The sequence below is a fragment of the Asparagus officinalis genome, chromosome 7 (assembly GCF_001876935.1).
Source record: "Asparagus officinalis chromosome 7, Aspof.V1, whole genome shotgun sequence".
NCBI classification, from domain to species: domain Eukaryota; kingdom Viridiplantae; phylum Streptophyta; class Magnoliopsida; order Asparagales; family Asparagaceae; genus Asparagus; species Asparagus officinalis.
The window spans coordinates 33,064,223-33,076,260 of NC_033800.1; the positions used below are offsets into that span (position 1 = coordinate 33,064,223).

A 12,038-nucleotide genomic window follows, 5' to 3' on the forward strand; every position below is an offset into this window, starting at 1 on the left:
AATCATAGTTCATCAAAGTATTAGTTACTTTACTATAGCTGATAGAAGATCTTCTATTCAACAAAGTAAGCACAAAGGTATTATACTCCTCATCCGGTAAGGAGCCCAACAAAATAATCGCCTTGTACTCATCTGATATCTTCTCATCAATATTCGCCAAGTCCGACAACAACTTAGTATAATTGTTCACATGAACTGCTAGTGAGGTGCCCCTGGACATCTGAAATCTGAATAACCTATGCAACAAGTACAATCTGTTCTCAACCCTCTTCGTAAGATACTTGTTGTTGAGAATTTTCCACATCTTCATTACAGACGTCACCCCAAACACATCATATTTCAGCTCCTGTTACAAACAAGACCTAATCACCCCACAAGCGTTCCTATTCATCTTTTATCATACCGTCTCTTCATATTTTAGTGGCCTCTCATGGACCATGATGGTCTCCTCCAATTTTTGAGCATTGAGCGTATCCTGAACATCGCTCATCCACAATCAAAAATTGATCTTGTCGTCATATTTAACCACACTAATTTTAGTGTTCTGAAAACTAATTTTAATTGTACCCGCTATGTTGTTGCTTTCACCAACTTCTTCACCCATACTCACAAACTTTAAATTGTAGAGAAAAATTCAAACTTGATAGAATTTAGAAGTTACCCAACTAAATCCAAGAACGGATTCCAAAATAGATCTCCTAACCACACGAGGAAAGCAGAATCTTTAACGATAACCCCAAACACTATCTCCACCGAAGCCTAGAACTCCAAGAATCAAGCTTCCACGACGAATCTTCCTCCACCTATTGTCAAAACCCTAGATCTGAAATCTGAGCTCTGATACTAATTGTTGTGTGCCTATGCGAAAGCGTGCTCGCACACCGAACGAGTCTGCGAGCCACGGGAGAAGAAAACCAAACTAAACACGAGCACAATCCAATCCAAAATACGACAAATCAAACCAAACACAAAGATATACGTGGCTCGGTAATTTACCTATGTCCACGGAGAGAGGATGGGGAGATTCCACTAAATCAAGTAGAGTACAAATTGTTACAATCTCACAAAATCACTCAAATAAAGCTTAAACCAAATCTCTCAACTTGCTCACAAGTTCTCCGTCTCAATATGCTCAGTACAATCTCAAATCTCTGATTATTAACCTTAGAAAATCGTGTCCCTATTTATATCAAAATAAAAACCTAAACAGAATCCAAACAGGAAACCAAATTGTGCAAAAAACCCGCTGTACGTCGACTTATCAGTCTCTATAAGTCGACTTAACAGAGCGCAAAACAACAACTGGAGAGCAGAATGTAAGTCGACTTAACAATGTCCATAAGTCGACTTGACCGAGCGCAAAACAACAACTCCAGAACAGAACGTAAGTCGACTCGTGCACAGACACAAGTCGACTTACCATAAGTCGACTCATGCCTGTGCATGAGTCGACTTATGACAGAAAAACTGGATTTTCTCAGTTCTCCACAATAATTTTCTGAGTTCTCCACAATCTGACACAGCCTGATTATGACTAATTACCGCTCGTCAAAATTATCATGAATTGGATACACTCTGAACCGTCTACGGAATATTACGGAATGTTTCCTTTGACTTGTTGGCAACTGTACTAGCTAGTCTAAAAGGCAGGACATAAATCTGCATGTATGTCAAAAAATAGATGCACAGTGTAGGCAAAACAAAAATACGGACAAATTTGTGCACTAAGTTTGTACATATACATGTATGCGCGCGATATATGGATAACTAATTATTTATGTCCACGTCTAACTCGTTGCATTTGCCCAGTGCACGTTTCTTATTTCTGTAAATGAATCAAGCAAACAGACCCAACCTCTGAGATATTTCAGAATTGCTACCTACCGTGCTGCAGACACGGGCTCGATCGTGACTGGTACCCACTTGTTTGTCCTTTTTTTGTGAGGTTTTTTCAACTTGTCGCACCAAAAAAAGATCAGCTTCTGACGCTATTCAGTTGCAGACCTACATTAGGGATCGTATGGAGTAAAATCTCAGATCTTAGTTCACAATGTAAAAATGTGTGATTCATGTGGCCTCATATGATACCACATTTGTATTTGTTGCAGACCTAAACTCAAAGTATGATCTTCCCTTCTCTCTTTCTCTCTCTAGTACTTCTAATTTCCTCTCACCACATAAATTATCTAGTAATTTAGTATGCTCATTTATACTGGTTATCGATATATAACAGCCTGTGAATATGGTTATCTTACAAGATTCAATACACCAATGTAATGCTTAAAAATATTTACAAAATTTATTTGTGTCGTAACTTATTCATTTTATGTGATTTTAGAAGAACTTAATTTAAATTGGTTGTGTTTCCTAATTGTTTTTTTAAAATTATTTCTGATTCCCCCTCCAAAGTTGCTTAGATTACATACACTGCTGTATTGCAAAAACTATCAGTATGATCGAGTAGTTTGACTTGAGTAGAATCACTGTATTCTTATGTAATATTCCGGGGCTAAGCATCAAGTTATTACGATCTCTAATGGTTTTTTGAAACAGGTTGAATTTATGAGAAACATAGAGGATCGATACAGATGATTGGCTTTAGACGACCGAGACATTTGAGGATTACTTAAGTTTAAAACAAGTTGGTGATAGACTAACAGTAAGCTAATTCTGCGGTAACATTAATTTGTTTATACTGCAGATCTCATGTTACTGATCGAGTGACAGTTAATGCAATACAAATAATTGAATTTATTGTACAATTCTGTTTGTATATGAGTTAGCTAATTCTTGAAATCACTGAAAAATGAAAGAAAGCTCACTAAACTAATGGAAGTAAATGCTCAATCCAAGATGCAAGGTCCCAAGTAAAAACACATAATGTCAAGATCACAAGCTTAGGAAAAGCTGGGCCAAAAAAGAGGAGTTGCAGAGTATGCAAGTCACGCGCTAAACATGGAGATACAAGGCTGCCATTTTTTTTCCTTCCATAAACAAAGCATGAAATCTAATAGAACATAGGCAACATAAATAAAGACATTAATCTATTGAATATGAATCATAGCCAAGACATAGAAAGTGTTGTGCCTCGAGAATCCAAACCAATCGCCGAGAAAAGATAAACCAACACACCAAATCAATAGCACAAACAATCAAACACCAGTTTTACGTGGTTCGGCAAGATGCCTACGTCCACAGGGCAAGGATGGGGGAGTTTTCACTATAAGAAATCAAGAGGAACAAACTAGGGTTACAATCTCTCACCAAAAACCCACAACAACTCACTCTTGATCTCTCCAGATGCTCCTAGAATAGAAGCCCAAAGAAAACCCCTTTAACAGCTCAAAGCCCTTGCCTTACAAACCCTAAAATCGTGTTTGGGTATTTATAGAAAACCCAAACGAAACGGGTCTGAAAAACAGACCCAAACTCAACCCGCTTCGGCGGTCGACCGGACCGGTCGACCGCGATCCATCACGGTCGACCGACCCGGTCGACCGCCCTCCTTCCAGCAACATTCCCAGAATCCAGAGAGATTGGCGGTCGACCGGCCCGGTCGACCGCTACCATCTTCGGTCGACCGGTCCGGTCGACCGCCACCAATCCTGAAGCACAGTAAGTGACGTGCACGAAAGCGGTCGACCGGGCCGGTCGACCGCCACACTGTCTGCACGTCGAGACCCAAACGGGAGTGCGGACACTCAACCCCAAACCAACTGTGTCTACTCACCAAATCGGCTGCATCAGAAAACTGACTGCCTACGTATCCTCTCCAAGGAATCAAGCCTTCACGTAGTTCACCCAATGGCCTCCAAAGGCCCTCAATCCAACCTGCGGCTGATAACATCATAAACGACCCCAATCTGAAAACAATCCAACACCTCCACCTGAGATGAAACAATGGTCGTATCCAAAACATATCCATCAGCTGCATCCATATCAACTACCTCATCATCATCTGCACCCATAAATAAATGACTCCCACGCTGTGCCACCTCAGCTGGAATTGTAGGCATCGAAAATTACCTATAGGTTTCCACGAACAGCTCAAAGCTAAGAGAAGACGATGAACGTCACTATCCAAATCATAGAAGCTTGATTGACGTCGACGAACGCTTGAAGTGAATCGTCGAACTATGTGAAGCAACGGAGTTTCAGAGTAATAAGGATACGAACTGATCGGGAGCCCCGTGTTACTTACAAAAGACGAAATGCCCTTCGTGTCTCATTTATTCCACAGATGATCTAATCATTGGAGCTTATAGAACTCTTCGTCAACTTTCCAACACACTTGGAATCACTCAAATCTGAGTTCAGACGAAGAATTTACGGCGAAAATAATCAAACATGCATAATGGAGCGTCTCAGGCTGAACTGGGGCACCCGGGGTGTCTCGGCACGGGCGAGACACCCTAGGATGTCTCGGCCCAGTTTGAGACACCCTGGGGTGTCTCCAACACAGAAAAGGCCTGTTATACGGTTTTAACCGCCCGAAACCTCCTAGAGCCTATAAATACAGCCCCGGATCCTCACTTTTTCAGATCTGGAATTCTCGTGCCTCGGCGAAGCCCTGCCGGATTGAAGACTTAAAGTACACAGATTTCAGGGAGGAGGAGGAGTTAGATCTGCAGCCTGATTCGTTCCTTAGGATTATCCTGTTGCGTTAATCTTAAGAAGAGTGATTATCTCGCTTCGCCGAGATAAGAGCTACAGTTCTCTCGATCCCTTCACGGATAGACGAAGCTCTGCCTAATTTTTCAGCAATCAGATCTGATCGACGGTGGTCCACGGATAAACCCCGACACAGACAAAGATCCCACGCAAGCAGAAGACCGATAAACGATCTCTGCGTTTGTTTGATAAAGTTGTAAACTTTTTATTTTCATTGTGTAAGGAGATCTTATAAAAAGATCAATTTTTTATTTCATTCGAGTTTATTGTAACGACTAAGGTTATAATAGATTCGATAACAATGAAAATATCAACTTTCACCGCAAACAAACTGGCGACCACAGTGGGAGCCAACAGCCTCGCGATAACAATGAAAATATCAACTTTCACCGCAAACAAACTGGCGACCACAGTGGGAGCCAACAGCCTCGCTGTCGAAGCTGTCGTGCCGCAGCCGACGATCAAGATCTCGGTGCTCGAAGAGGTCGAATACGAATTCGACCAGCAGAAATTCGAAGAGTACATCTCCTCCTCCTCCAGATCTGTCTCTCCTTGCAGGTGCAGGAAGGCCTCCTCCTCCCAGAAGATCTGTCGGTCTCCAGATCTGAAGAACCAAGAAATCGATCTTCCCGTAGCCGATGCTACAGTCGTACCTTGCAACGGTCTGCCGGCATCCAATGAGACCAGATCTACAGATCTGAACTCCTTCGCGATCAAGGAGCCGACTGCTGAAGGCGCGCCAACTCTATCAAAGAGAGCACGTCAAAGGAAACGCCAACGCCTCGCACGCCGATTCGCCAAGGCTTTGGATCAGGTGGATGAACTCTATTACCAAGCAGATCTGCAGTTCAGAAAGCGCCAAGTGGCTAATCTGTTGCCACGACCAGCATCGGGATCCTCCTCTCGATCTCCAATTAACGAATGGGTTCATGTTAAAAGAACCCGCTCTACTCTCGAGGAGCGAATCCAGAAACGCCGCGCCTTTCTTGCGCATGCCCGGACCCTTGTACGAAAAGCACAGGAAATGCAAAAGGAAGAGGCAGTTAAGAGATCGCCGAGATCCAAATAAGTTTGGGTGCCAAAAGCCAAATCAGCGCCTAAGGCAAAAGCAGGGGACGTTTCTCTCCGGCCTTCGTCAACTCCAGACCCTGCTCCCGCACTTCCGGTGAAGCTCTATGACAACATGGATCTCCCCAAAGCTAGAGTCTCATTGAAGGATCGCATCGGTTCTCTACCCGAGGATCGAGGAAAAGCGCCTGTTAAGGAAAGCTTGAGTTCGTTGAAGGAGCTTCGAGCCAACATCCGGACTGGGGGTCGTACGCGACCTCCTAACAAATTGATTTCTGCAACGGCCTGCTTGGCGGTGCGTGCAGAAAATCAGGAGCCCGTTAAGGTTTCACCCTCACAAAGGTGTGATTCCAAACGTGTGACTCCCGTAGATGCCAACAAGGCAATGTTTACTCAGAGGAAAACGCGTCAGACAGACGAACGCGTTATACCTGAGAATATATGTAAACAGCCGATAGGTTACTCCGACCGCAACGTTGATGAGTTGTACTATCGGACTGGGGGTACGAATAAATCTCGAAAGAGAAGTACCCGGGAAGCGGACTCTCGCTGTCCGTGTATCAAAATTATCAGGGCAGTATTATCAACGTGTAGCTACCCCAAGACCACTCCGCAGAGGGTCTCGGTATTCGAGAGAATCTCCGATGGAACGACGAAGCCCAAATCAAGGCGTTTCCACCAAAAAGGATCGGTTGCTCGAGATGATGAATTCCCAAAAGTTACCATCAACATGGTCAATAAGAGAAAATCTCCGATTTTTTCAAGTGGTTACAACCCTAATTTCTCTCCAGGAAGAAGAGTCGGTTCGGGAATAACCCAACGAATATCTCAGCTTCATCTAGAAGCCGTTGGACATAATGATTACCAGGGTGTTCGTGAAGGAATCCATTCCGATGACGAACTCTCGGATTCTTATTCCGCAATCGCCTCTGACGATACAACGTCTAGCATAGGACAAGCTTGGGAAGTGTTCATGATCAACACCGAGCAAATAGCCAAAATTATTGAGGATGCTCTGGCCAAGCAGAAAGAGGCATTCAAGATCGAAGTGGAAATGGCTATGCAGGAGATGAGACAAATGCACGACCAACAAATCCGAGCTTTGTCGAATCAGCTAAGTGAGTCCATCCGTCGCAGCACTGCTAACCAAACAGATAGCGATTCAAATGTGGATGAACACAATGCTGGGGGTGGTCCCACTAAAAATAACAACACTGGGGGTGGACCCACCAATGATGATAACACTGGGGGTGGTCGCATTATTCCTCTCGAAAATTATCCAAAACAGGATATAGATGAGGCCGAAAAGATGAAGGATCTCGAAAGCAAAATTGATGCCCTGATGTCTGCTCGAGAGGTGAAGAAGACCAGGATTCCGTGTCCTTACCCAAGAGAATGGGAATCGATTCCGTATCCGGCGAAGTTCAATCTGATCAACTTCACGCCATTCGGCGGAAAGGGTTCCCCCACTCGGCACCTGATTTATTTCCGGTCATTTGTTGGCACCCTTCGCGGGCCCGCCTTCGATTGGTACCACCGCCTCAAGCCCGGAAGCATCAACAGCTGGGAGGGCCTGGAAAGCATGTTCCTCGCTCATTTCTTCGATGATGACGCCGAAGTGTCGATCAGGACACTCTTCGAGAGAAACAAAAAGACGGAGAGTCGGTGGATACCTTCATCAAACGCTTCCGCAATCAGGCAATGAACTGCAAGGACCCCGTCACGGAGGAGTTCGTCTTGCAGACCTGTCATAATAATTTGTCCATTAACATCTTGGATGTTATGGGAGTAGAGCCACTCAATACCTGGAGAGAGTTGAAGGTGCGCGGAGAGCAGGCCGAACGATTCCTTAGAAGGAGGAAGGTTGAAAGATGCCAACCGATGACTAACCCTCTAAATCCGGGTCTCGTTTCCCATAATGAAGGGAAGACACCAACCCTCTGAATTCGAGTCTCGTGTCCCATGATGAAGGGAAGGCACCTACAACAGTTGTTGACGTTAATCAAACGTCACAACACCAGCTCCGAAGACAGCAGAATAGTTTGGATCCGAGGTTCCAAAAAGAGTACTCATTCAAGGACGAAGACGTTCTAGCCATCTTCGAGACCCTTCTTGAAAGCAACAAGATCAAGCTGCCGCCCATCACGAATCAGGAGGAAGCTGACAATACTGCGGATCCGAAGTACTGCGCGTACCACAGGAGGATCCTTCATCCCACCAATGCTTGCTTTACTTTAAAGAATAGCATCCAAACCTTGGTTGAAGCCGGCGTCATAACGCTAGGATAAGCCAAATAAGAACGGCAATACTCCGAAGAGTATACGAGTATAAACTGCTTCTCAATCCTCCAATCGGTATATGAGGTTAAACTGCTCCCTTATACTCCAATAGGTATATGAGTCTAAACTGTTTCCTACCGTTGATGGAAAGCTCCTGGAGAATTTTACGCTAATATTCTTAAGGATAACCCGGACATGTAACGGAGTACAAAGTCAAGCCCAGTTCCAAGAAAGAAGCTGGGGGTGGATGATTCATGTAATGGGAAGTTCCCAGAAGAACGCTATATGTAATTTTCTTAGGGATAACCCGATAATTACAAACAAAGTGATAAACACTAAACCCCCACTATGATTTGTACTCCCACTCTCACTGTCTACCTGGTCAAACCTTCCTATAGTTAGGACCACAACCAAAGTCCCCTCTCGATTCCTTCCATGAACGAGAGGTCCACTTTCAATTGAGCAATCAAACCTATAAAAGTTAAAGATCGTCTCAACCCTCCCACTTCCACTGCTTCCTTGGTCAAACCTATAAAAGTTAGGGCCACAACCAGATTCTCCTCTCGATTCCTTTCATGAACGAGAAGTCCACTTTCAATTGAGCAATCAAACCTATAAAAGTTAGGATTGTCTCCAACTTTACTTAGTCAAACCTGCAGATAGTTAGGACTAAGATTGAGTTATCCCTTTCGATAAACGAAAGACTTTTATCTTTTCCTTTTTCAGCCAAGCCTATAAAAATTAGGGTCGAAATCGGAATTTCCCCTCAATAAATAAGAAACTCTTTTCTTGGATCAAGTAACCAATCCTATAAAAGTTAGGGTTACTTGAATCCTTCCGATTCTCGGAGTGGAGATCCCACTCCTAGTTTCATCTTTCCGGATTCTGGGGGTGGAGATCCCACTTCGAGTTTCCTTTCCAACTGAAGAATATAAAATTCTTCCTCTTCGGTGCCGGGAGATAGAATATAAAATTCTTCCTCTTCCATTTTGGGTTCGTCTTTACCCTGAGAAAAGACACAATTCTCAACTTCAAATCCGTACATCCTATGCACGGGGAACTTTATCTCAACTCCTAAATAGAGATAAGCCTACGTCTAATACACGTTACCGATTTAGTCTTTCACCGATTGAAAAAGATACCAGAATCCAGTCTGGGGTATTTTATCCCGAAGCCTAAGTAGGGATAAGTCAATGCTTAACCCGCGTTGCTGGGTGGTTCGTTCCCGTAAAAATGACCGAGTCTACGTATTCAGCATCGTAGCAACAAAAATCCATGCCTTTTATGCATAGGGAATTTTATCCTGAATTCTAAGTAGGGATAGGTCAACGCCTAACACGCGTTACCGGTTAGTCTTTGACCGTAAAAAGGACAAAAGACCACATATTCAATATTGTGGCAGGTTGTTATTAATGTCTTTGACCGTAAAAAGGACAAAAGACCACATATTCAATATTGTGGCAGGTTGTTATTAATAACACCAAAATCCGTGCTTCACATGCACGGGGAATTTTATCCCGAAGCCTAGGTAGGGATAAGCCAACGTCTAATACACGTTGCCGGTTTAGTCTTTTACCGATTGAAGAAGACACCAGAATCCGAGTCTGGGGACTTTTATCCTGAATCCTAAGTAAGGATAAGTCAACGCCTAACACGCGTTGCCGGGTAGCCTGTTCCCGTAACAATAGCGAAGTCTACGTATTCGAAGTCGTAGCATCAAGTCTAAGGGAGTTCATTCCTTTAGCACAACGTCACATGCGGAACGGGCTTAAAACAATCCGCATGTAAGCCCGACTCAAACGGTAGTCGGTAAAGGCACATCAAATCCGTTTATGGCTGAGGATTTGTCAAAAATCCTAAGTCTACATCTAACACACGTTGCCGGGTAGTCTATTCCCGTGAGAAAGACGAAGTCTATGTATTCAATATCGTAGCACTAAAAGGGTTAACTCTTTTAGCTTAACGTCACATGTAGAACGGACTTAAACAATCCGCATGCTAGCCCGACTCAAACGGTAGTCGGTAAAGGTTCATCAAACCTGTTGATGGCTGAGAATTTGCTAAAAAATCTATAAATGCGAGTCATTGACGCACCAGCTCCACTAGTTGGTCTCGTGACTTGAGCATCCAACAACTTCAGGATAAGATCTATACATGCAGATGAATCAGCTTTAACAGTTGGTCCTGCAGCTCCGACACTTGGGACCGCCGTGCTCCAATACCTTAAGAGCATAAACTGTGTGTACTCCAGTAAACGTACGAGTATAAACTGTGTCAACGTCGGGCGGTCTGAAACCCAAAGTTAACACCGAGCAATCCGTAACCCTAGGTCAACGCCGGTCAAGGCGTAACACTAGGCCAATGCCAGTCAACGCGTTACAACCAAAAAAAAGTCAACGTACGACGTTCGAAACCCTAGGGTCAACACCGATCAACGCGTAACCCTAGGTCAACGCCAGTCAACGCGTTGCGATCAAAAAGTCAACGCAAATCAATATATCATAACGGAGATAGTCAGTTTAAAGTCAACTCAATGACACGAGCCAAACTCAACTCACCGGTGGTAGACTCGAGACTCCGACGACGGCCAGGCGATAAACGCAGCGCCGGAAGGACTTCGGCTATTCGTCAAAGCATCGAATAGACCGAAAATCGAATGAGCCAAGAGTTGAAGCTAACTACAGGTCCTTTACACCGATCGAAGGTTGGACCAATCATATCCAAAGTATTCCAGCCTCTTCTATAAAAGAAACGAGTCTGGAACGCTTTGGAGGGGGTATCTGTAGGCATCGAAAATTGCCTATAGGTCTCCACGAACAGCTCAAAGCTAAGAGAAGATGATGAACGTCACTATCCAAGTCACAGAAGCTTGATTGACGTCGACGAACGCTTGAAGTGAATCGACGAACTATGTGAAGCAACGGAGTTTCAGAGTAATAAGGATATGAACTGATCGGGAGCCCCGTGTTACTTACAAAAGATGAAATTCCCTTCGTGTCTCATTTATTCCACAGATGATCTAATCATTGGATCTTATAGAACTCTTCGTCAGCTTTCCAACGTACTTGGAATCACTCAAATCTGAGTTCGGACAAAGAATTTATGGCGGAAACAATCAAACAGGCATAACGGAGCGTCTCAGGCTGAACTGGGGCACCCGGGGTGTCTCGGCCCAGTTTGAGACACCCTGGGGTGTCTCCAACGCAGAAAAGGCCCGTTATGCGGTTTTAACCGCCCGAAACCTCCTGGAGCCTATAAATACAGCCCCGAGTCCTCACTTTTTTCAGATCTAGAATTCTCGTGCCTCGGCGAAGCCCTGCCGGATTGAAGACTTAAAGTACACAGATTTTAGGGAGGAGGAGGAGTTAGATCTGCAGCCCGATTCGTTCCTTAGGATTATCCCATTACGGTAATCTTAAGAAGAGTGATTATCTCACTTCGCCGAGATAAGAGCTACAGTTCTCTCGATCCCTTCGCGGATAGACGAAGCTCTGCCTAATTTTTCAGCAATCAGATCTGATCGACAGTGGTCCACGGATAAACACCGACACAGGCAAAGATCCCACGCAAGCAGAAGACCGATAAACGATCTCTGCGTTTGTTTGATAAAGTTGTAAACTTTTTATTTTCATTGTGTAAGGAGATCTTATAAAAAGATCAACTTTTTATTTCATTCGAGTTTATTGTAATGACTAAGGTTGTAATAGATTCGATAACAATGGAAATATCAACTTTCACCGCAAACAGGAATCCCAACCAATACAGAATGACCTGGAGTATGTGGGGAAATCCCCACCCAATGTGGAGTAGCATCAACCTCCACCCGCTGTGATATCCCTCTGACCTGCCGAGAGTCCAAAGTGACAAACCTGCTCAGACCAAACTCAGAAGCTCCCAACTTATAGTCGAATGAACTCCTGAATTCCAAATGCGCAATTAGATCCAATCTCACATCCACGATGTGACTAAGTGCTGAGTAGCCAAATATCCGACGCCGAACAAAATCTGAAGCAGCTCCAC

General features: G+C 44.1%; 1 protein-coding gene across 1 annotated transcript in view; it reads left to right on the forward strand.

The window, feature by feature from the left end:
- LOC109850763 (probable GTP diphosphokinase CRSH1, chloroplastic) overlaps positions 2,006-12,038 on the forward strand; it is a 38,605-nt gene continuing 28,572 nt past the window's right edge. Inside the window, 1 exon segment of the mRNA XM_020420835.1 lies at positions 2,006-2,121. The gene's annotated coding sequence lies outside the window, so the exon portion shown is untranslated.